The following is a 24,552-nucleotide window of genomic DNA, read 5'->3' on the forward strand; positions in this document are numbered from 1 at the left end:
CGCGGCCGCTCGGGCTGCCCGGCGCGAACGCCTGCGGGGAAGGGCCCGCCCGGCCTCCCGCCCGGCCTGCCCAAGCCCCTGGCCTGGGGCGCGGCCGCCCGGTGCAGCTCGGCACGGCCCCCGGGAGGCTGCCAGAGCGGTGCCTGCAGTTTTGGGCGAAATCGAAGCTAGGGTCCTTCAGGCGAAGTCGCTTGACGTCCAAACGGGGACAATAGGTGTCAAGCCGCTGGATCTGGAGCTGGCGACTTCCCTGCGAAGAGCCCTTATTGGGTGGGGGTTGGAGGGGTCGGGGCGGCGGGGGGGGCAAAGGTTTCCGCCAAGTGAGGGGTGCGTGAGGGTGGGTGGTGCAGTCCCACCTTCTAGAATTCCTTCTGTATGCAGAGCATGCAAACTCCCACACCCCGAAAGGTCTGAAGACAAGTTGCCACTTCCCCCACAAAACAATCACCTGGTAACCTAGGAGGTCTCTGTAGAACGCGTTTGAAATGAGCAAGATGGATTTTTTTTTTTAAGTCTTAAAACTCTGGACTCATGTGAAAAATAATATTCAGCTCCCTTAAGATGACATGTACTCAACAGGCCTGAGTATTACGAATCAGACTTTTTTCCTTTTGTTTTAGATTTACCTAAAACTTAAGAGAATGTTAAATGAAACCGAGACATCTTTTTTTATTTTTCTCCAAGAGAATTATTACAGCCTTGTAATAAGGCTGTGAACGGTGAACAAAAAAGAGGCCAAGTGCTGGAAGAAAATGTATTAAAAGGAATATAATCAGTGGGAAAGTCAGCAACATAATGTTGTATGACAACAGTAAATGACCAATTTATAATTTAAATTTCCTGAAAAGGGGATTTAGAAAAGGATTCTACCAAACCACTGTTCCCTGGGAATAAAATGAGTAATACTGGTTAGCACAGTGTATCCTGAGGGAGCCTAGAGAAATAGCAGCAGCCTGCAGCCTCAAGATATTCCAGTTAACTGCAGTCTGTTATCTATTCATTCAAATATTCATAGAGTACCTATGTCTTAGGAACTCTGTAATGCTAGGGACTGTGAACAAAACAAAAAATTCTATATTCATGGAGCTTACATTGTGAGTGGAGAGAAAAGTAAATAGTGGAGAGGTAGAGAAAAAAAATAGGGTGGTCAGGAAGAGCCTTACTGAGTGACATTTGAGCCAACACTGAAGGAAGTGAGGAAGAAGGTCACGCACTTATCTTGGAGGAAGAATTTTCCAGGTAGAGGGAAAACCAAGTGCCCAGGATCTGAGATGGGAGTGTGCTTGGTGGGTTCAAGGGACAGCAAGGAGGCCACAGTGGCTAGAGCAGAGTAGGAGATGAGGTCAAAGACAAAAGAGGGCCAGTCAGGTAAAACCTGATAGGCCATTGTAAGGACTTTGGCTTTTACTGAGTGAAATGGGGAGTCACTGCGTGCATAGTCTTAAGCAGAGGAGTAACATGATCAACCTGTGTCTTAAACCCTCTTGCTGCTATATAAAGAATTTACAGTAAGTGTGTATTAGAAGTGAGAGGGAGGGTGGAGCAAGCGCAGAAGCTGGGAGCCCAATTAGGAGGCTGGTGAAATAATCCAGCCCAGAGATGGTGGTGGACAAGGTCAAAGTGTTACAGTAAAGGTGGTGACAAGTGGTTGGATGCTTTATAGTTATGATAGTAGAACCAAAAGGATTTGCTAACCAGTTAGGTGTGAGTGAAGTCAAAGTGGACCTGAGGTTATTCAAGACTTAAGCACATGAACTGTGCTTGGCACTAAGCTAAACACTATGCTAAGCCTAGGGCTAAAAAGGGAGATTAGAATCCTTCAGCTCAGAGCAGCAATTAGTGTACTCAGCCTGACCACTAATCACTATCAAAATCTCAGGCCTCGGGGCTTACCCGGTGGGGTGGCGCAGTGGTTAAGAATCCGCCTGCCAATGCAGGGAACACGGGTTTGATCCCTGGTCCGGGAAGATCCCACATGCCGCGGAACAACAAGGCTCACGTGCCACAACTACTGAGCCTGCGCTCTAGAGCCCGCGAACCACAACTACTGAGCCTACGTGCCACAACTACTGAAGCCCGTGCGCGCCTAGAGGCCGTGCTCTGCAACAAGAGAAGCCACCGCAATGAGAAGCTCACGCACCACAACCAAGGGTAGCCCCTGCTGCCGCAACTAGAAAAAGCCTGAGGACAGCGATGAAGACCCAAGTAGCCAAAAATAAATAATTAATTAATTAAATTTAAAAAAATCTCAGGCCCCACCTCAAATCTACTGAGGTAAATCTGCATTTTAACAAGCTCCTCAGCCAATTTGTATGCCTGGTGAAGTTTGGGGGAAAAAAAGTTACTGCTTTTTTAGAACTTGATCACTGTCTTTAAGATCAGACACGAACTACACTACCAGACAAATTCTTCCCAAACCTACAGAATCAAAAATTCTGAGGGTAAAACCCAGCAATCTGTGCTCTCTGGGTGATTCTGATGCCTGCTAACATATGAGAACCAATGACTTGCCGACCTTTGGTGATTCAGGTTTGAGCTGAAGAGGCCTTGTGATTAGGTGTTAAGAAGGAAAGGCCTTTTCTGCCTTTCTTTCGCACATTATGAAATAGTAGTTACTGAAACAAAGATTCTGGCCAGTTAAATTAGGCTTGAAGAAAAGAGAAAGTGCATTGTTGAGAGGGAGCAGGATAGATGACAACACAGATGATGAAGACTCATTTGGGGGTTCATGTCACAGCTGACAGTATATCAAGATAGGCTAGGTTATGCTGCAGTAACAATCCTGAAACCTCTGTGACTTAAAATAGGGATCTGCAAAATATAGTCCCTGGGCCAAGTGGCCCTTTGTCTGCTTTTGTAAATAGTTTGGGGATGGGGGAGATACAGCTACATCCATTCAGGTACATATTTTTTCATGGCCGATTTCATGCCACAGGACAGCAAAGTTGAGTAGTAGTGATAGAGACATTATGATGGGCAAAACCTAAAATACTATCTCACCCTTTACAGAAGAAGTTTGCCAATCCCTGGCTTAAAACAAGTGATACACATCCATCATGTTTCAGCAGAGGGCTCTGCTCACAGCACTCACTCAGATTCGGGCTGATGGAAAAACCATATCTCAAGTGTTGCTGATTACTATGCCACGAGAAAAAAGAACTCGAGGGTTTCTCAAGTAGTCAATTAACTACTCCAGACAGGTAGACTTGTGTCTTGTGTGCTCGCACCTTATTAGCCAGGAAGAGTCACATGACCCCATCCAACCAAGAGATACTATCCTATCAGATGCCTGGAAGGGAACCAGGTGAACCAGAAATACTTGGTGGACATACATAGCTGTTGTGCTCTCACTTCCTACAATATGTTATCCCAATCCCATGTCCTTGGTTTTCTGACATTCTTGTAGTTGTTTATTCAGGTCAACAGGTCCAGGAAAACAACAAATTTAAGGCAAAGCAGTGTCTTTAACTTCTGCCCAGCCCTATGCCATGGTCCCAGCAAACCAAATTTGTCTATTTCCCATCTGACAAAAAGGCGACTAAAGCTATGTTTATGTGAATTTTTAATACTTTCTCTTTTGGCCTTTTTTTCCCACTACAAAGCCATGTGGTACTTGGGGTCACTGTATCACTGAAGAAATAGGAAAATTAAAGGGTTTTCCCAGCAAACCAGTGGGAGAGCAGAATATGTAAGTGGAAAACACTTTCTCCAAAAACCTTGGTATTAAAGTTATACCCAATATATTGATATTTTAATAACACCAATCTCCCAAGTTGACATTCACTTGTTTGGAGGTATTTATAAATTGTCACAACTTGAGGGGGAGGTGCTACTGACATCTAGTGGGTGGAGGCCAAGGATGCTTCTAAACATCCTGCAATGCACAGGACAACACAGAATTATTAAGGCCAAAATGCCAATAATGCTGAGGTTGGGCAACTCTGTTTTATGAGACCAAAAATATAGTCATTTGTTCCAGCACTTCACAAGTAAAAATACTGAGATGACACTGGCAGAAAAAATAATCCTTAGAAAGTGACAGGACGTAACACTGAACTGGGAACAGATAATCATCTTGCATCCTAGCAACTGATGCATAGTCATGGTCTCTTTCAGGCAATGTATAGTATATATATTCATTTCATCCACTAATACGTACAGTCCACTTCAAACAATAATCGAAAAAGAATTTCCTTCAAAGTGACAACTGCCTCACAAACTTTAGAAGGAATAAAACTTTATATATCTCAAAGTTACATACTAGGAGAATATAAGTATATTATAAAGGTACTTTCTTCAGGACTGTTTCTACAATTAGTCTATGTATCGTTCAAGAATAACTTTCACATCTAAAAGAACAACTCCCCCTGCATTAATGGTTTACCCTTCAGGTGTTAATAACATTTTTTTTTTTAATCTTGAGAGTCTAAGAACTTGATTTAAAGATTTCCTAAGCACTAAGCCACTAAATTAAAGACATGAAAAATGTTCCAGAAAGGTGTAGATCCCGCGTTACTTTTTTTTTTTTTTTAATTGTGTAGATTTTCCAGCGAGTGTCGACTTTGCAAAGGGGAGAGGTCTGCAAGCCCCACCCTAATTCTCTGGCTTTGTGCAGTGTTTCTCGAAGGAAGCAAGCCCCCACTTTCAGAATCACCTGGGGCACTTGTGAGAATGAGCATGACCAGACTCCACTCCAGATATCGCATCTACAAACCAGAATCTGAGACCTAGGAATATGTGTTTTAAAAATCAAATTCCTCTTTGCACATTCAAGTTTGTGAATAGAAATGGGGCATTTATTTTCACAAAAATAAGTGTCATAAATGTTTAAATAAAAGTAGCTCTTTTCATGATGTCCTCTTATCTTTCTTCCCAGGAAGTGCTGTGAGGATCTCTTACAAGGGTATTGTTGGCAATCGCCAGACACATTGAAAAGGGCCACACACTTGAGTTGCTATTCAGAAAGGAGCAATCGGATTCCAAGATGGGAGAGAAAATGTTGAGGCTACAGGCTGGGGAAAGAATCCAGAGTGGTGAATGGACGGTTAGGGTTAAGGGAAAGGAAGGTGACTCAGCAAATCTGTAGCGCCTACTACTGTATATTATACTGAAAAGCTGCTGGCTAAGAAAAAGCACTATTTAGCGATGCTAAAACGGAGGCTGTGCCTCAGAATCACCTGGAGGGCTTGTTAACGCCCTGCTCGCGGGTCGCCACTCCCAGAGTGTCAGACGCCTCGTGCAGATGCGGGACGGGACGATATTTTACATTTCCAGCAAGTCCTCAAGTGATGTTGATGCTGCTGGTCTGGAAACCACGTTTTGAGAAGCACAGGATTAGAGGGATTTATTTATTTTTAACGATTGGAGCAAGGAAAAAAACTAAGGGGAGAAGAAACGTTTAAAAGTAATGATGACAGTAGTATACTAGAATATCATGGTTTATGCTGCTACTTGTTGTTTTGTATTTTCCTCTTCAAGAGGCCAGAAGAGAAAAAACAGATAAGGATATTGGAGAGGCTAGTCAAACTTCATTAAGAGGTTGTTCCAGATGACAGTGAGGGAAGGAACCAGCCACCTTTCCTCTAGGCTCTTCTTATATAAACCAAATGCCCCTCAAAACCCTGTCCTACTGCAAGATCATATTCCTTGGCATTCTTCTGGTTAGAGCTGGTTACGCTTCCCTTCATGAACGCTGGGCTAACATTCACCTAAAGAAGAAAGACACCAGTTCTTTAGGACACCAGGCTGGGTTGATGAGAAAAAGAAGAGGTGTTAATGTGACAAGAAATATGTTTTTGCAACATCTTCACAAGGAAAAAAAAATACAAATCATAAACGTAGTTTTAAAAACTTTGGTTTTGGGCTTCCCTGGTGACGCAGTGATTAAAAATCTGCCTGCCAATGCAGGGGACACGGGTTCGAGCCCTTGTCCGGGAAGATCCCACATGCCGCGGAGCAACTAAGCTCGTGGGCTACAACTACTGAGCCTGCGCTCTAGAGCCCACAAGCCACAAGTACTGAAGCCCGCGCGCCTAGAGCCTGTGCTCCGCAACAAGAGAAGCCACCACAATGAGAAGCCCGTGCCGTGCAACGAAGACCCAACGCAGTCAAAAATAAACAAATTTATTTAAAAAAAAATAAAAACTTTGTTTTTTGGGGACTTCCATGGTGGTCCAGTGGTTAAGACTTCACTTTTCCACTGGAGGGGGTGCCTGTTCAATCCCTGGTCAGGGGAACTAAGATCCCACATGCCACATGGCTAAAAAAAAAAAATTCAGTTTTTTTTGAAATTGCAGGAGTAATATATGCTTACTGCAAATAATTCAAATAAGAAGTATGCAAAAAAGTAAAATTTAACACTTTAAAGTGTTGTATAACAGTTTTACTGAGATAATTTACATACCATAAAATTCACACTTTAAAAGTGTATAGTTCAGTGGTTTTTAGAGTAGTCACAGAGTAATGCAATCATCGCCATTATCTAATTTTAGGTTTTCTTTTGTTTTTGTTTTTGTTTTTTTTTCAGTACGCGGGCCTCTCACTGTGTGGCCTCTCCCGTTGTGGAGCACAGGCTCCGGACGCGCAGGCTCAGCGGCCATGGCTCATGGGCCCAGCCGCTCCACGGCGTGTGGGATCCTCCCGGATCGGGGCACGAACCCGTGTCCCCCGCATCGGCAGGCGGACTCCCAACCACTGCGCCACCAGGGAAGCCCCTTAGTATATTTTTATCATCCCAAAGATAACATGCACCCATCATCCATCACTCCCCATTTATCCCTTCTTCCAGCCCCTGACTGCTACTAATCTAATTTCTGTTTCTATGGATTTGTCTATTCTGGACATTCTATATAGATGGAATGTGTCTCACTTTGTGTCTGTCTCACTTATTTCACTTAGCATAATATTTTCAAGATTCACCCATGTTGTAGCACTCCTTTTTATGGCTGAATAATATTCCATTGTATGTATATATATAACAGTTTATCCACTCATCAGCTGATGGACATTTGGCTTATTTCTACTTTTTGGTTATCATGAACAATGCTGCTGTGAACATTCATGTACAAGTTTTTAGGTGAACAAATTTTCAATTCTCTAGGTATATACCTAGAGTAGAATTTCTGGGTCTTTTGGTAACTCTACCTTATTTTTTAAAAATTTTATCTTTCGCTGCACTGGATCTTTGTTGCTGTGCTTGGGCTTTTCTCTAGTTGTGCAAGTCGGGGCTACTCTTCATTGTGGTGCATGGGCTTCTCATGGCACTGGCTTCTCGTTGCGGTGCACGGGCTCCAGTCACGTGGACTTCAGTAGTTGTGGCATGCGGGCTCAGTAGTTGTGGCATGCGGGCTCTAGAGCACAGGCTCAGTAGTTGTGTTGCACGGGCCTAGTTGCTTCACGGCATGTGGGATCTTCCCGGACCAGGGCTCGAACCCGTGTCCCCTGAACTGGCAGGCGGATTCTTAACCACTGCGCCACCAGGGAAGCCCCAGTAACGCAACCTTTAACTTTTTGAGCAACTGCCAAGCTGATTTCCGAAGCAGCTACACTATTTTATATTCCTACCAGCAATATACGAAATTTCCATTTTCTCCACATCCTCACCAACACTTGTTTTTATCCATCTTTTTGATTATAGCCATCCTAGTAAATGTTTCTCAGTGAGAAATGGTATCTCATTGTGGGTTTGATTTGTATCACTGGGTATCTTTAAATAAGGGTTAGCTTCTTCCCTGCTTTGGATGGCTTAGATTTTGTCAGAAAGCAGGAGGTATACAACTGTATTTCAAGCTCTCTTTTAACTCTGTGGTCAGAACAGTCACAGCTCTGGTGTATACATTCCTGGTCAATGCTATGAAGTATCTAGCTAGTGAGTCCTTGAGAAAATACCAGAAGAATAATACTGGCAGTAGGTGGACACTCAAACATGTCTGATGATTAGGACTTAAACTTAGGCAATATAGATGGTCACTTACCTAAAAAGCTTGATTTGGGCATTAGGAAGACTTCTTAGCCCCTTATTACTTCTCCAACAGTGTGTTCACTGAGAAAACATTTCCTTAGCACCCTGTGTGTGCCAGGTACTGTCCATGTTGACACACGATGCTGAATGAGACATAGTCTCGTGGCCTCAAGGAAAGCAGTATTGAGAAGAGTAGACAGAAATAAAATCCGGTGTAATATACCTCAGGGAGGTACTACTACACTGTCACCAAAGTAGCTAAAATTTGGAAACCGAAATGGGTGAGTAATGGTGAAAATATAGAGCAACTGGAACTCTCATACACTATTAATGGGAGTATAAAGTGACCCAACTGCTTTAGAACAGTATTTGGCAGCGTCTCCTAACATGTGAATATTCACATACCCTATAATGGAGAAATTTCACTTTGGGACATATAATACCTCATAGAAGTGCATATACATGGTAACTGAAAGACACAACCAAGAATGTTCAAAATAACTTTGTTCTTAGTAACTAAAAATGGAAACCATTCAAATGTCTATCAGTAGTGAAAAAGGATACATAAGTCGTGTATTCATACAAAGGAATACTCTACAGCCCTACAAATCAACAAACCACCATTACTAGAAACAACATGGACGAGTCTAACACCCAGAATGTTGAATCAAAGAAGCTAGATACAAGACTATGAGACTTTTTTAAATGGGCAAACTAATTTATGATAAAAGAAATCAGAACAGTGGTTACATTTGGGGTTATGTAATGACTGGGATGAAGCACAAGAGAGGCTTTTGGGGTCCTGGCAATGTTCTATTTCTTGATCATAGGGGTAGTTACACAGGTATAATTCACTTTGTAAAAATCATTGAGCTGCTGCACGTTTATGGTTTTCCCGCTTCTGCAGGTATGTTATACTTCAATAAAAATGTCTCCTTAAAATATTTCAGTTTTTTATGAGCAAAAATACGAGCAAACCAGAAGCCTATTTAAGAAAAAGAGGTGGCTCATAAATGGGATTGGTTAACTCTTTATGGGAGGGAACCAGGGAAGGCTCTCTGGAGATGTTGCCAGAGCTGGATTTTGAAAGATAAATTTTACAAGCAGACAAAAGTGGGTAAAGGAAAGAGGAAAGGCATTGCAAAGGGAGCAACATGCTCAAAAGCACGTGGAGGCATACAATTATATGGCGTATTTTAGGAATCATAAGCAGTTCTGTATTGTTGGAGTGTTAATTGGGGAGGGATGGCAGGGAGAGAGATGCAGACGATAAGACTGGCCAGATAAGCAGTAGCCAGGTCGTGAAAAATCCCTTTCATCCCAGATAAACTACTTGAGCTCAAACTATAGATCTCAGCTTTTCTATGGAAATATATTCCGCTGAAGTTCTGAATAAAATGGGCCATCTCATTGGAAAAATGCACATATAAAATCTGCATGTAATCCACAATTCCTCTGATGCCTGTCAATTTGGACTCCTGCTTCATGCATCTCAGAACAGAGGCAGGATCAGATTTATATTTTAGAAAGCTCAGTGAATGCAACATGGAGGTTGGATTGGAAGTTGAGCCAGGGTGACCTGTAGGAACTGCTTAGAACAGCAAGAGAACAGATAGGGCTTGAACTAAAACAGTGCCAGAGCTGAATTCTAAGGATATTCATAGGTAGGGTCATCAAGGATTGCTGGCTGATTAGATATGAGGGTTGAGGGAGTGGTAGCTTCTGGAATTCTCCTGTGTTTCCAGCTTGAGTTAGTCATTAGACAGCCTACCAAAGACAGGAGCTAGAGGGTGTCAGGAAGATTTTGGTTAAAAATGAATTTCTTGGTGATCATTTTGAAAGGTATAGAAATATTGAATCACTATGTTGTGTACAGGAATTAATATGGTGTTGTAGCTCAATTACACTTCAAAAACAAACTTGTAGAAAGAGTCATCAAATTTATGGTTACCAGAGGCAGAGGGTTGGGGGGAGGGGGAATTAGATGAAGGCAGTCAAAAGGTATAAACTTCCAGTTATAAGTACTAGGGATGTAAGGTACAACATGATAAACGTAACACCGCTGTATGTTACACATGAAAGCTAAGAGAGGAAATCCTGAGTCCTCATCACAAGGAAAAAAAAATTTTTTTCTATTTCTTTAATTTTGTATCTACATGAGATGATATTCACTAAAATTATTGTGGTAATCATCTCATGATGTATGTAAGCCAAATCATTAAGCTGTACACTTTAAACTTATACAGTGCTGTACGTCAGTTATATCTCAATAAAACTGGAAGGAAAAAAAATGAACTTTCTCAGAAAGAAGTAGACCATTAACTAACTCCTTAGGCTTCAAGTGCATCCTGATTAGTGTTGGGCCCCATGCTGCTGGCCTCTGGTGACACCCCTTGCATTTGAGGCTTAAATGCTGCAGGAACAAACCTGGACAGGAACAAATCAATTTGCCTACACTAATTCACAAAGACATTAAGCCTTTGCCTTGGGAAATGTAAGCAGATTCTGACACCAGCACTCCTTATCCATGTGAGTGAACTAAATGTGCCGTGTAAGGGAAGAGCTTGAACATTTGTGTCACAGGCTCACCATGGCATTGAGCCATCATAGATGAATATAACCCTTGGAAAGAAAGATTTTTCCCCCTACTTCCAGAACTGAAGTACTGTGGAGCCTAGATCATCGAAACACTTTCCTTCCCTGAATAAGGATTACCCAGGGCTATTTGGTGGACATTTGTGCCTGGTCACTGCAGATCATACAGCAATGGTTAGGGACTACCCAAGGACAGAGGACCAGTGAAGTCTGGTGTTTTACTGACAGTCACAGCAGTCAAAAAGAATATGAGCAGGTTTTCCAGTTCCATTTATTAAGACAATCTGAACCTTTGGAATGTGAAGTTATCACACAAGGGAGACAAGTTGAAGGCTCCAAGTCACCTGATTTGAACATTTAAGAGGAATGTGACCTGATTTTGAACCCCAGGGGAGTGAAACAAGATATATTGGTTTAATCAGATTTGCATTTTTAAAAGATCACTCTGGCTGTTTTATAGAAAATGGATTGGAGGGAGGCAAATATGGATGCAGGAATACAAGAGGACATTTTAATCAGTGAGGCGACAGGTGATCGTGGCTTGAACCAGAGACTGTCAGGGGGATATGGAGGGAATGGATTTAATATATATTCCATGTATGTCAGAGGGAGGATAAGTAGAATGTGGTAATTGATTCAATATGAGGGGGTGGCACACCGGCTTAGTTGCTCCACGGCATGTGGGATCTTCCCAGGCCAGGGATTGAACCTGTGTCCCCTGCATTGGCAGGTGGATTCTCAACCACTGTACCACCAGGGAAGTTCCCAAGATGTTTGGCTTTGGGATAGACAGACTGATGGCTGGAGGTGGAAGTGGGGATAATTATTTACTTTTAACATGTTGGCAGAGATGAGCCTGCATGAATGCCATTCACAGATAGAAGAAAAGGCTACAGTTAGAAGGAGGGATACATATTTAGTATGGATAGACTGGAAGGAAATAATTTTATAGATATGGTAGCCCAAAACTGAAGGAATTCTTGCATGATGGATTCTTTTTTTTTTTTTTCCCCATGAAGCAGAAAGTGAGGGTTATTTCCTGAGAATGAGGGGAGATGTAAGGGATCAGAAGTTTAATAAACGTAGGTAGATGAGTGGCAGGGGGGCGGGCGGGGGCCTGTGGGAATTTGCATTAGAAGTTTCTAGGGGATATGGATGATGCTGATTCAGGGACTGCACTTTCAGAGAAAAGTACAGAGAAAGCATATGGTTACTCCCCAGTTGAACATCTTCAACTCCCAGTTGGACCACAGTGGCATTTCCATCACTATGTTCCAGCTCCAGCTGTGCCTCCCCCATGGTATATTTTCTACATAGTATTGTTTTCAAAGGAAAGTCAAACTATTTCAATCAGCTGCTCAAAACTCTTCAATGGCTTCTTTGGACAAACCAAGTCCCAAGTCCTCATCTGGGTCGATAACGCCTTCATGATGTGGCCTCTGGATATCTTTCCAGCCTCATCTTCTACCATTCTCTGCATTCCAGGCACGCTGTCAGCTTGCTCTTCTTCGGACAGGCAAAGCACACTCCCACTCCAAGGTCTTTGCGTCTGCTCTTCTTGGGAATGTCCTCCCATGCCATGGTTCTTACCTCATTTCAGATCTCTGCTCAGAAGCCACCTCTTTGGTGATTCTTTTCCAGACTATTGCATCTAAAATAGCACTGCCCTCCCACCCTTGTTACTTTCTGTCCCCTTTCCCAGCACTTATTTTTCCTCAAAGCACTTATCCTGAGCTAACACGTATTAAATCTCTATATGTCTATTTTCTGCCACCACGAGCACCCCCTCCCGCCCCTGCAGGATATAAACTCCACAAGGTCAGGGCCATGATCTGTCTTGTTCATTTTGTATCTTCAGTACCTATAAAGGCACCCGTCACAATGTTGATGCTTATTCAATACGTGAGTTATTGATGGCTGATGTCAGCCATGTTGGGTTTGGCCAGAGTAGTGACAAAAGACCAGAACGACAAAGTAAATGAAGATATTTGCAAAAGACTGATTGAAATGACTGACCATCCAATCAAAATTGGGTAAGAAACCAAGGAGGTGACAATGTAAAGAGAGTTAAGGGGTAACTTTTGGGTCTAGGTATCCCAAAGAGGTTGGAGAATGATCATAATGGAAACAGCTGACCAAGCAAACTGTAATGCAAGAATCTGTGGTTGGGGAAAGGGAGGCTTATATTTGTGATATGGGAGGAAAAGCAATTTCAAAAGGCAAAGTAGAGGACAAAGGAGAAGGTCGGTGGAGATAAGATGGTCAAGAAATTGAGAGGCTTGGTTGTTAGCCATCACTCTGGACTTTGAAGTGACCCAGGATGAGCCTGGTACAAAAGACTTGAATGATGAGATGCGGGAATGGTGGTATAACTACAGGGCATGAGCCTCAAAGGAAGAGGAGTTTTTACAAGAGGGTGGGGTAGAAGTAATGGTCTAGAAATAGTGATGGATGAGGGCCTGTCCCGCAGTAAATAGATGTGAGTACAGATCCACCATCCCAGAGGGCTGCTGTCGAAGGGAGTGGGTTTCAATTAATGCAAGGAGATATGGAGAACATTCCTGGAAGGTGTAGTAGATACAGGGGAATTTGCTGGTCACAGAGCAAGTGCTCCAGAGGGCACACTAGAGAGCTGGGGTGGGGAGGTGTGTATCAGAACAGTGGGGAACCAAAACAGGAAGAGGAAATAGGGAGGATTATGGGGGTGATGGTATAGTGCAGTCATTCTCAAACTTTCCAATGCATAAGAATCATGGGGAGGGCTTGTTAAAATACAGATCGCTAGGCCCCACTCCCAGGGCTTCTGATTGAGTAGATTCTGGGGTGGGCCTGAGAATTTGCACTACAAGTTCCCAAGTGATGTGGACTCACTGGTCCAAGGACCACATTTTCAGACCATGGATATAATGGAAGACCAGTGATTAACGTGGCAATGAAAACAGGGATGAGAGTGCAGAGTAGATTAGTCCCAACCGTTTCCTGGAGGATGTCAGTTTCTGAGCTAATGGACAGAGGGCTTGGTGCCATTCACTCTAGACAGTATCGTTTTGACACCAGTGGGCTTAGCACATTCAGCATGGGGGTGGTGACTCTTTATTATGAAATCTTTAGTAGGGAGCATTCCCCTCAGGAGTTTAGCACAGAGCAGTGCTACCTAACAAACTGAAGGAGATTTATACTAAATCCATTACAATTAGAGGCTGGCCTAAAGCTGCATCCCAGTGCAACTGTTGGGGCTGGTATCCTGAAGTCTCAGCAGTGATCTAATCAGGCGTCTGGCTCCACTGAGAAACAGTGATTGTGCCCGAAGCAACCAAGTACTGCCAGCAACCAGGGACTGCTGATAACTCAGGTCTCAGACTTCACAAGCTGGATTATGTAAATGGAGTCACGATTACACCAATAACCCTAATCTTGATGCTCCCAGGCCTTACCTAATTGACTAGCAGGGATTCAAATAGTTTCTAAGGCTTTTCCTGAAAATATCTGGGGGGGACTGGAGAACTGAAATTTGGGATATTCATATAAGAGTAACCTCATTGACACTTGGCTTGAGTTCTGGCAACATTTCTGAACGTAAACTCCAGAATCTCAAAGCTCCAAACCCTGACTTAGTTGATATGAAGGTGGTAATGGTATCTCTCAGATTTCCCTCCCTCCTAACGTTTGTGAAGTTCCCAGGGAAAATTACACATGTCCATGAATCACTCCTGGCCATCATTTGCTCCTAGCCTGCTGGTAGAGGGAGAAGTCATGTGAGTTCTTTCAAGCAGAAACACTAGAATGTGAGTCAAAATAATGCTGGAAGTTTAGTCTGAACACAATGCAGGAAGTATAGTAGAGAAAGGAGTGGCATTTTGAGTCAGAGCCCAGCTGACTCTCTGGGGATTGCAGATAGAATTCCCCCCCTCAGGCACCAGTGCCCTAGAGGGGTACAAAGAACTCTATAGGGTCTTTAGAGAAGGCTGATGACCCAAAGTTACACTAACTTAGCCTGTTAGTCCCCATGAAAAGAGAAAAACTAACCCCACTTCTGTAACTTCTCAAGATGAGACTGGATTTTTTTGTTTTCTTTATGTTCCTTATTTATTATTTTGGCTGCACCTCACGGCATGTGGGATCCTAGTTCCCCGACCAGGGATCGAACCCGAGCCCCCTGCAGTGGAAGCACGGAGTCGTAATCACTGGACCACCAGGGAAGTTCCGAGACTGGATTCATAATGGGCCCTTCCCTTTAACTGACTGTGGGAAAGAAGGGAGCCACTCCTAAGTACCTTTGTGTACTCTGGCTCTGGGCAAGGGCAGGGCAAACACTTACAGAGCCAGGAACCTACCAGGAAGTGAAATATCTGTCTGGTAAGTCTTTAAAAGTTCTGAACTGCTGTGCCATGTACCCTCTGGGCAAGCTAAAGGTAACTGGAAACGAGGGCAAGTAAGCACAACTTGGCAACAGAATGTGAATATGCTCCCAGAGGTTCTCCACTGTGGAGTTTAGGGGACTGGAAATCCATTCGTTCAAATTAATATTTATGAGTACACATCAGAATAACCAGGGGTACTTTTTTTCCCAAAATACACACGTCTTTATGAGTTTGCTTTGCATAGTCCTTTAGAGGCTACTTCTTGCTTTTTATACCCTAAACCTGAAATTTAGGTAACATAAAAAAGATGAGTGATGGTACCTGTATAGGATTACATGTCAAATTGGATTGTTTTTCCCAAGTCCCAGGTAACCTTCTCTAATCAAACATTCTTAATAACTTTATTTTTTGTTTTATAAATTCATTTTTTTTTAATTTATTTTATTTTTGGCTGCTTTGGGTCTTCGTTGCTGCACACGGGCTTTCTCTGGTTGTGGCAATCAGGCTTTCTCTAGTTGCGGCGAGCGAGGGCTATTCTTTGTTGCGGTGCGCGTGCTTCTCATTGCGGCGGCTTCTCTTGTTGTGGAGCACGGGCTCTAGGTACGCGGGCTTCAGTAGTTGTGGCACGAGAGCTCGGTAGTTGTGGCTCACAGGCTCTAGAGCACAGGCTTAGTAGTTGTGGCTTACGTGCTCCACAGCATGTGGGATCTTCCCGGACCAGGGATTGAACCCATGTCCCCGGCATTGGCAGGTGGATTCTTAACCAGCGCGCCACCAGGGAAGTCCACATTTTTTTAGAAATCATTAATGAAACAATTACTAATTTTAAGAAAATAATTAAAAAATAAGTCCTAAGTAAAGTACTTTCTCAGACTTAAAAAAAAAATCTAGTATGAAGTATCGCTAGTCTAATTCTAATTGAAAGGTCTAAGTAGAAATAATCATGGCTACCGTTTCCTGGCCACTTATTATGTGCCAAGCACTTCATATGTGTTCTCACTTAATCTGCACAATAATCCAGTGAGGTGGGTGTGCTTCTACCAACAGGAGAGAATGGAGAATCAGAGAGTTTAAATGATTTAGCTAAGATCGAGAGCTATAATTTAAGTCAGAGTAACTGAGGCTTTGTCTGATGTTGGGCCTAACATTTAGAGGGCAAGAAAACAGTTCTTTAAAAAGACTGTCTATTTTAAAGTACCTCTTTCTTTAGGAAACATTCTCTGCCTTTATCTCTGTACTTCTGGCTTTGGTGGCAAGCTCTCCTGTAGGCTGGGACATTACCCTTTGGCAACCTACCAAGATTTGTCTATGTGAGAACCCTCACTCCCATTCCACTTCCGCTTTAAGGGTGAATGTCCTGACATTTGCCATGGTGCTAGATTTGAATCCCAACTTCATGTTGGTCTTAAAGACCAGGCAACCAGTCTTTTTCATCCTTCTCCTTCTCTTCTTCCTCTTTTCTCCTCCCCTCTTCCTTTTCAAAATCAATCTTCTGCTGCTTCTCTAGAAAAAAAAAATGTCATCTGACACTAAAACTCTACTCAGAGCCAAAAACCTTCAAGACGTGGGGCATTAGCATAGCTTGGCTTCCGAAGCTTCGGAGCTGAAAGTCAGACTGACCTGCTTGAGCCTGAAGTTTTCTACGTTTGCTCCTGGATGCTGTCTGCTCACGCAGTTGAAATTGAAACCAAATAGGATCCTGTGGGGCTCCTGGGCACAGAGGCAATTCTATCCCCCATTTCTTGTTTGTAGGGAACAGACCCCGGCCTCCATGACCTTCCCTGTGTTCCAAAGGGCAGATTCGAACAGTTGCTAGTCAGGGAAGGGAGGGGATGTGAAGACAAGGGACGAGCAGCTAAGAAACCACCTGAGGCCAAATTAAAGGAACCAGAGAAGCTCCTCAAGTTTAGGAGACCACCTGGGACAAGATTAAAGGTGTGCAGGCCCTGCACACACCCTCATCTTATCAGCAACCCTACCCTTGAACCGTTACTATAAAACTGCTCATCAAATACTCCCGGGTTGGGACACATCGTTTTTGAGGGGTACAAGCCTGCTGTGTCCTGCTTTGCCTGGCAAAGCAATAAAGCTATGCTTTTCTACTTCACCCCAAACTCTGTTTCTGAGATTTGATTCAGCACCAATGCACAGAGGCCGAGATTTCAGCATCAAAACCCATGCTGTGTGTAGAGAAGTTTCTGCTCAATACTGTCGCCACGGGGTTAGGTCTCACTGCTCTCTGAAACCTTGGCAGGTCAGAGTCAGGGCTAGGGCTGCTGGTCTTTACTCCCAAGGTGCTCTAAGCCGAGATCACCCCGAATTCCCTGTGCCACAGCAACTCAGCGTCATCCATACCATTGTTCTCTTAAAGTCTGCCTTTTTAGGAGGTTGAGTCAGGGCCTTCTCATAGACTCAGGACTTTCATTTTCCTCTGCATGACGCAGAAGTGAGCCCACTGATCCAGGCTCTTTCTTTCCTCATGGGGAGTTTTATCACAGTGACTTTGTGTGTGTGTGTGTGTGTGTGTGTGTGTGTGTGTTTCCTATCACAAGAACCCAAAGATCACCTAAATCCACCCTGGTAGATTTGAGTGACTTCAAATTTCAGGGTCAAAGGATTGAGGACTTGACCTTTTCCAGAAGATTGCAATTCAGGAAGGTATATTGAGATGAGGTAAGCCCAATGGTGCTGCCGAATTATCAACAACCAGCTCTCTGGTGGGAAAGTGTGTACCTGCGTGTGCATACATGTGTGTATGTTATATACATACATATATATATATATTTTATTGCTATAAAAGACTAGAAGACAACATACAAATAAGATATATAATACTTATTTTAAATCCTATGTAACAATTGTCGTAAAATGCTTTGGTTGATTTTTACCTAAATCTTACATCCATAGCCAACCAATGGTTGCAACTGACAAACAAGTGTAGTTCCAACATAAATGTTGGTAAATATTTTCCTTCACGTTAACTGGTAAGATGAAAATCAAACAACGAAGATGTGTATCAGTACTTCACTTATTTATCAATAACGTGATTGACTTTCTTTACCAAATGAGATAATGGTTTTAAAACACTGGAAGAATATTTCTTCAATTTTTTTTTGTGCTATTTACAGTGTAATCGTTACAGACACCACAAACTTTTAAGTTTAAACTGTGTTACTAATATTAGTTCCATCATTATCTTAAGTCTAGATAATTGACAAAATAATAAATCAAACCCTGATTTACAGTGTTTCTTGATTTCTGTGGTGTATATGCTCCCAACATGGCCAATTGTAATCTAACAATGAGATGTTACTGAATGCAGAGTTGGAAAGGGATGCACCATAAAATACCATTATAAATGATTTCTACCATTACAAGTACAGTAGATGTAAATAACCTCAAGAAAATAGATAATATTAAAATGTGTAAAATAATTAGAAAATAATGCTTTTTTTTTTTTTTTTTTGCTGTACGCGGGCCTCTCACTGTTGTGGCCTCTCCTGTTGCGGAGCACAGGCTCCGGCCGCGCAGGCTCAGCGGCCATGGCTCACGGGCCCAGCCGCTCCGCGGCATGTGGGATCTTCCCGGACCAGGGCATGAACCCGTGTCCCCTGCATTGGCAGGCGGACTCTCAACCACTGTGCCACCAGGGAAGCCCTGAAAATAATGCATTTTGAGTATTTATTACTTGTTTTAAATATAATTTATTTAATGGTAAGTTTATATAATTTAATTTTTAATAATGATTGTTTAACTACTGGTTTGCACATTTCCTACAAATTTAACAATCAGCGCTAATAAGTGGGTACAAGCTGTCTTCTCCAACAGACTAGTCAAACCAATAACAGCAAGTTAAGTTTAGTATTATGGCTTTTAGTCATTGGGATCACATGTACATTTCCTATTTAGAGCATCTTTGATGACCATTGGTGCTATTCTTATGAAGTATTTCCAGCTCTTCACTTTATGAGCAGAAAAATATGGTGAAGATTGTACTTTCTTGCCTCCTTGGAGTTAGGGGTGGCCAAGTAACTTGTTTATCCAAGCAAATGTGAGCAGACATAACACGTGTCACTTTGGCGCGAATGTTTTAAGAAGTAGTACAAGATTTGCCACTTCTTCTCTTTCTTTCTGCCACCAGCAACATTCCATTTAGTGCCTTCTCCATCAGCCTGTGTCCCAGAGTGACTAGGGCCTGGACCAGACTCTCAGTTAACACAAAGTGAACATGTAGTATGAGTGAGAAATCAAATTGTTGTTTTAAGCCACTAAGATTTTTAGAATTGTTACTGTGGAATAACCTACAGGATATCCTGACTGATACAGTGCCTAATATTTGAGAGAATCTGGCGAATCAGATAAACAGACAGCTTATTTTATCTGAAATATATAATTTATTTTAGACTTATAATTTTAACCTGAAGGATATAAGATAATTACTAACAGAATTAGACTCTCTGCAAGAGCAACTGATTTACTACATTAATGCATTTGATTTATTACATTTGTAAGAAATGCTTAAGTGCTTAAAAAGATTTTGCAAATAAGGTTATCTTTCCTATAAATTATTTGAAGTGCTTGGGAGGTATTATGCAAATTCTGTTTAAAATCTTTAAATGTATTTATTACATTTGTAAATTTGAGACTAGTTATTTGGGAGAATTTAACCTGTTAAACCTTAAGTAATTGAATGTCAAAAAACATTACTAGATTTGTAACTAAATCAACACTTATAAGGTAAACTTTAAAAACCTAAGAAAACATGTTTTAAATATACAATTTTTAAAAAAAATTTATTTATTCTTTTTGGCTGTGTTGGGTCTTCGTTGCTACACATGGGCTTTCTCTAGTTGCAGCGAGCAGGGGCTACTCTTTGTTGGGGTGTGTGGCCTTCTCATTGCAGTGGCTTCTCTTGTTGAGGAGCACAGGCTCTAGGCGCACAGGATTCTGTAGTTGCAGCACGCGGGATCAGTAGTTGCAGTGCACAGCCTCTAAGGCATGTGGGCTTCAGTAGTTGTGGCACGCAGGCTCAGTAGTAAATATACAATTTTAATAAACTGAATATTAATTTAAAGCCCAAGTAACTGTGAACTGTCCTTTTCAAGCAAAGCTACCCTCCTTGATCATTAAAAAAACTCACACTTGGGGCTTCCCTGGTGGCGCAGTGGTTGGGAGTCTGCCTGCTGATGCAGAGGACACGGGTTCGTGCCCCAGTCTGGGAGGATTCCACGTGCCGCTGAGCGGCTGGGCCCGTGAGCCATGGCCACTGAGCCTGCACGTCTGGAGCCTGTGCTCCGCAGAGGGAGAGGCCACAACGGTGAGAGGCCCGCGTACCGCAAAAAAAAACAACAACAAAAAAAACACCTCACACTTAATGTGAGCTAATGACCATTCTTCACACTTCAGGATTTATTAGAAAGAATACTCAACTAAAACTTGAGACCAGAATTCTATTTCTGGCCTAGCCAACAAATAATTAGTGTCCTCGAAGAGGCTTTTATCTATCTATCTGTCTATCCATCTATCTATCAACCTACTTATTTTTTCCTTCAAGACACGTTTTTTTCCATTTCATTTTTTTTTCCAGCCTTATTGAGATATAATCAACGTACAGCACTGTATAGGTTTAAGGTGTCCAGCATAATGATTTGACATAGCTGGTAAGTTCTACTGGTGCAGCACCACAGCACCTCCTGTGCCAGCCAGGGAGCCATGGCCATGCCCTCTCCAGCACAGTCTGGATCTCAACTTTAGTGGCCCTGGGGGCTCGGCCTTCAGTGTTCTAACTCAATCCTAGGGGTGAGGGCTATTAGATATTACACAATAGACCTGCTGTTAAATATTATATCTGCTATCTTTATATTCCTTAGAGTTCCCCTTAATCCTTACTATCCAATCCTCATCACTCCAAACCCTTGTTATAGATAACAATTCTTTATATTAAACTTTCCCTGCTACAATTACTCTAAGGTTTATCTCCCCTGATTACACCCAGACTGATATACCTTGGTACAAATCATAACTTATACCCTGCTATCTTACCTCTCAACCAACTCAAAAAGTATAAACACATACATTGCATTTTTTTAAATTAATTTTTATGGAGTATGGTTGCTTTACAATGTTGTGTTAGCCTCCACTGCACAGCAAAATTAATCAGCCATACCCTGCCTTTTGGACCTCCCTCCCATTTAGGTTACCATAGTGCGTTAGGTAGAGTACCCTGTGCTATACGGTATGTTCCCATCAGTTGTCTATTTTATATATAGTATCAATAATGTATATGTATCAATCCCAGTCTCCCAATTCCTCCCAACCCACCCCTTTCCCCCTTGGTATCCATACATTTGTCCTCCAGGTCTGTGTCTCTATTTCTGCTTTGCAAATAAGATCATCTATACCATTTTTCTAGATTCCACATATATGAGTTATTATACGATATTTGCTTTTCTCTTTCTAACATACTTCACTCTGTATGACACTCTCTAGGTCCACCCACATCTCTACAAATGACCCAATTTCATTCCTTTGTGAGGCTGAGTAATATTCCATTGTATGTATGTGATATCTTCTTTATCCAATCATCTGTCGATGGACATTTAGGTTCCTTCCGTGTCCTGGCTATTGTAAATAGTCCTGCTATGAACATTGGGGTGCATGTGTTTTTTTGAATTATGGTTTTCTCTGGGTATATGCCCAGTAGTGGGATTATTGGGTCATATGGTAGTTCTATTTTTAGTTTTTTAAGGAACCTCCATACTGTTTTCCTTAGTGGCTGTATCAATTTACATTCCCACCAACAGTGTATGAGGGTTCCCTTTTCTCCACGCCCTCTTCAGCATTTATTGTTTGTAGATTTTTTTTTTTTTTTTTTTGCGGTACGCGGGCCTCTCACTGCTGTGGCCTCTCCCCTTGCGGAGCACAGGCTCCGGACGCGCAGGCTCAGCGGCCATGGCTCACGGGCCTAGCCGCTCCGCGGCATGTGAGATCTTCCTGGACTGGGGCACGAACCCGTGTCCCCTGCATCGGCAGGCGGACTCTCAACCACTGCGCCACCAGGGAAGCCCATTTGTAGATTTTTTTGACGACGGCCATTCTGACTGGTGTGAGGTGTACTTTAATACCTGTTTGACAACTGAATTGTCCTAGAGTTTTACTTCCTCCATACTACCCCTCCCCCACCAAATCCTTCTTGATATAACCTATACTCTAGTCTCACAAATTATGATGCTGATCTATAGACAGACTGTGTTCTTTCACACTCTTGCAGACCCCAATTCCTCTCTGCCTAGAATCTTTCCTTCCTGTAATGTCCTTGAAGAATTCCTACTTTTTCTTTAAGACCCAGCTGTAATATTATCTTTTTGAAGCTTCTTTGGTAGTTATTCAAATACCTCTATTGTAGCTTTTAGCACGTAGTATTTTATTTTCTCCAATATTTATTATCTTCAATAGACTATAAACTTGAAGACAGGGGCTGAGTCTTGTTAATCTTTATAACCCCAGCTCCCAGGACAGTGCCCAGCTCATAGTAGGACATCAGTACATGTTTGTCGAATGAATCAATATGTCAGCATATGATGCAAGAGATGGAAAATTTCAAAGCACTATCATCAATGACAATGGGCTATGATACAGCTCAGCAATTCCTTTTTGATCAAATTATAAAAGTTATGTCTACTCAGAGAATCAATTCTGCTTTTGCAATTATCAGGACCTCCAGAGTCTGACTTCCTCTAATTAGCTGGAAACCAGAACATGGTCTCAAGCTTTTATCCCTAGACCAATAGTCAAGATGCTCTTCCCAGGCCCAAGGCCTTTCCTCAGTTCCTTACCAAGGAAGGCTACGTCAAGGACCAGGTGTCTGTAGCTAGACAGATGGGGCATCTCGGTGAGTTAACTGAGTTAACTTGGTGAGTTAAATGGCTTTCTAAATTTCACTTTCCTCATCTACACCTACCTCATAGATGAGGATTAAATGAGATAGTGTAAGTAAAGCCTGCAAGGCGCCGGACACCAAATGATCACTCAAATGTTAGGTGTTATTAACATTTCTTTGTGCCCAGGTTTAGCCACATTCAAACAACAGCTCCTCCATGTTCTTCTTCCTGGACTGGACATTTGGACATCGATCCCAGCCTGGACATTCCAATAGTGCACTCCTATTGGAGTGCATTCCTACTTGCAGATCTGGATACCAGTCTTCCCAGTCTCTGCTGTAGAATCTAACCATTTTAGAATTTGGGGCATCCCCAGTTCATCTCCTAAGAGCCCAACTCATGCAACATCTCAGATTCACCCTTGTCCTCGGGCAATTGTCTAAGTCACTACCTTGCTCGAAATCCACAACCTTGGCAAGTCATTCAGGACCCTTCAAGTTTCTCTTCAGTCTCCCTTTCTAGCTCTTGTCCTGCCCCACTCCCTTCCTCTTTACCCCACAGCTGACTACAAATCTAGCATATACACTGACTGTACAAAAGTAGCAAAGGCAGAAGACATTTCAGTTCTTTTCCTCCTCAAAGTAGAGCTTGTTGGGAAACTTCTGATCAGAAATAAATGATCCTGGGGTTTCATATAATTGATGCAGAAGTATGTGTGCCGCTAACCAATGTTTGTTTTTCTGCTTTTGTTGCCTGGAGAGGAGGAAACATTGGCTAGAGCTTTTCTATGCCTCAGAGGCTTTGGACCAGCCTCTTTGGCTTCTTCCACTGGTAACTAACATTATTATGGGGAGCCTTTACCCTTCAACGTGGCCTTGAAAGAGTTCAAGTCCTGGGCTTGTCACTTGCTTCCTGTGTAAGCATGGGCAAGTTTCTTAACCCCTCCAAACCTCAGTTTTTCCATCTATAAAATAGGTATGATAATAAGAATAATAGCTACTAAAAGAAAATTAGATGATACACATAAATTACTCAGCACAGTACTTGTACAGAACAAGCACCCAACTGAGAGCTAGTTCTAGGTTTGTTGTTGTTGTTTTACTAGGGCCCAGATGGTCTGGAAATGATAAAAGAATAACAGCTGTACCACTATGGAGAACAGTATGGAGGTTCCTCAAAAAACTAAAAATAGAGTTACCATATGATTCTGCAGTCCCATTCCTGGGCATCTATCTGGAGAAAACTGTAATTTGAAAAGATACATGCACCTCAATGTTCATAGCAGTATTATTTACAATAGTCAAGACATGGAAACAACCTAAATGTCCATTGAAAGAGGAATGGATAAAGAAGATGTGAGATATATATATATATATATATGATGGAATATTACTCAGCCATAAAAAAGAATGAAATAATGCCATTTGCAGCAACATGGATGGACTTAGAGATTATCATATTAAGTAAGCCAGAGAAAGACAAATATCATATAATATCACTTATATGTGGAATCTAAAAAAATGATACAAATGAACTTATTTACAAAACAGAAATAGACTCACAGACATAGAAAACAAACTTATGGTTACCAAAGGGGATAGTGGGGAGGGAGAGAGATAAATTAGGAGTTTGGGATTAAAATATACACATTACTATATATGAAATAGATAAACAACAATGACCTACTGTATAGCACAGGGAACTATATTCAATACAGTATCTTGTAATAACCTATAATGGAAAAGAATCTGAAAAA

General features: G+C 42.2%; 1 long non-coding RNA gene across 1 annotated transcript; it reads left to right on the forward strand.

The window, feature by feature from the left end:
• Nucleotides 1-323: 323 nt before the first annotated feature.
• LOC137230302 (uncharacterized) lies at nt 324-4,850 on the forward strand. Its single transcript, XR_010946085.1, has 2 exons — nt 324-3,688; nt 4,542-4,850. It is a non-coding gene; the product is annotated as an uncharacterized lncRNA (long non-coding RNA).
• The last annotated feature ends 19,702 nt before the right edge of the window (nt 4,851-24,552 follow it).

The sequence above is a fragment of the Pseudorca crassidens genome, chromosome 9, assembly GCF_039906515.1.
Source record: "Pseudorca crassidens isolate mPseCra1 chromosome 9, mPseCra1.hap1, whole genome shotgun sequence".
NCBI lineage: Eukaryota > Metazoa > Chordata > Mammalia > Artiodactyla > Delphinidae > Pseudorca > Pseudorca crassidens.